The sequence below is a fragment of the Gekko japonicus genome, unplaced genomic scaffold (genome assembly GCF_001447785.1).
Source record: "Gekko japonicus isolate JY-2015 unplaced genomic scaffold, Gekko_japonicus_V1.1 scaffold2173, whole genome shotgun sequence".
Lineage (NCBI taxonomy): Eukaryota > Metazoa > Chordata > Lepidosauria > Squamata > Gekkonidae > Gekko > Gekko japonicus.
This window is the reverse complement of record NW_015172070.1, coordinates 129,279-131,051: the sequence shown is the minus strand read 5'-3', so window position 1 is coordinate 131,051 and position 1,773 is coordinate 129,279.

Below are 1,773 nucleotides of genomic sequence, written 5' to 3'. Positions count from 1 at the left end.
CCCCCCCCCCCCCCCTTTCAAGAGTTTGGCTGCCTCCTCTTCTTCTTTCACATGTTCAGAACGATTTGCCAGCCTCTGCGATTTCCTGGCAGGCGTTAAGCGATCTCGACATTGTGGGTGTTGAAGTCCTGCATCATTTACTTGCTGTTTTGGGAGCTGTTAAATCCCCAGCCAATCCAAATTGGGCCTCATCCAAGACATCGCCTAGGTGGCCCTTTTGATGTACGATGGAAGTTAAAAAGAGATGCCTTTTCAAAGCAGCCGCAGAATTTCAGGGAGGCTTTTCTCTACAGGGGCTTTATTTTCAAACAGCCCCCACCAAATCTCTCTCTCTCTCTCTCTCTCTCTCTCACACACACACACACACACCCCTATCTACCATCTCCAGTTTAAGTGTCTTGCCTTCCCAATGTACGGCCTGATTTGTTCTGTAAATGCCTCTGATCTTCTGTGACTTCAGATACTGACAATATAATACCATGTCATGCTTTCTGACTAGGGCGGAGAGGCAGGAAATACAAACTATCTGGAAGGCAGATTACTTGCCAATTGGACTGAACTAGGATTCCTTGAAACGTCCCACACAATATCACCCCAGGGCTGAACAGGGACTTCAGATTCCTTAGTCATGTTAATGATCTGAGTAGAAGTTGGTCTCTGCAGGTATTCCTGGTGTTACCAGCTTAGCAGACCTAGAGAAACAGCCACACAGACTGCAATCAGGAATGGCCTCTGTGTTTTCCTTGATTACCATTTCAGTTCTACATCATTAGGTCTTGCCCTGTATAGCCGACTTTGTTTGGATCATCTTAAGTTAATGTATGGGTTGTTTTTTTCTAAAGTAAAACCTCAGCGTTCAGGTTAAATTGCCGTGTTGGCACTTTGCGATAAATAAGTGGGGTTTGGGTCGCAGTTTGGGCACGCGGTCTCTAAAAGGTTCACCATCACTGTTATAAGTGTTAATGATCTGAGTAGAAGTTGGTTTCCGCAGATATTCCTAGTGTTACCAGATTAGCAGACCTAGAGAAACAGCCACACAGACTGCAATCAGGAATGGCCTCTGTGTTTTCCTTGATGACGTTTCAGTTCTACATCATTAGCTCTTGCCCTGTATAGCCATCACATGGCCTTGGGACCCAGCTTCCCTCTCGGCAATAACCTCATATATCAATGTCTGCCTACTGAAAATCCACTACATGCATCTGACAAGGTGGGGTCTAGTCCAGGAAAGCCCACGATGGAAGAAATTTTTAAGTCTTTAAGGTGTGATGAGACTCCCGTTTATGAGTGACAGCCAGAGAATTCTAGCAATTTGACTCCAGGCAAACTCAAAACAATTTAATAGAATCAAAGAATCGCAGAGTTGGAAGGGGCCATGCAGGCCGTCTAGTTCAACACCCTGTCCAGTGCAGGATCAGCCTAGAGCATCCCTGGCAAGTGTTTGTCCAGCCGCTGCTTAAAGACTAACAGTGAGGGGGAGCTCACCACCTCCCAAGGCAGCTGATTCCACAGTGAACAATTCTTACTGTAAAAAAGAAATCCTAATATCCAGCCACTACTGTCCCATCCTTAATCTAAACCCATTATTGCGAGTCCCAGGGGTCATTTCGTAGAAAAAGAGGCGCAGGAGCTCATTAGCATAACTCATTAGCATAACTCATTTGCATATGACACACACCCTTACATCATCGGAAGTGTGTCAGAAGGCAACACCCACCGCTCAGGCTCTACTGGACTGTTTTGAATTGCTAGCTATTGGGGGGGGGGGGGGGG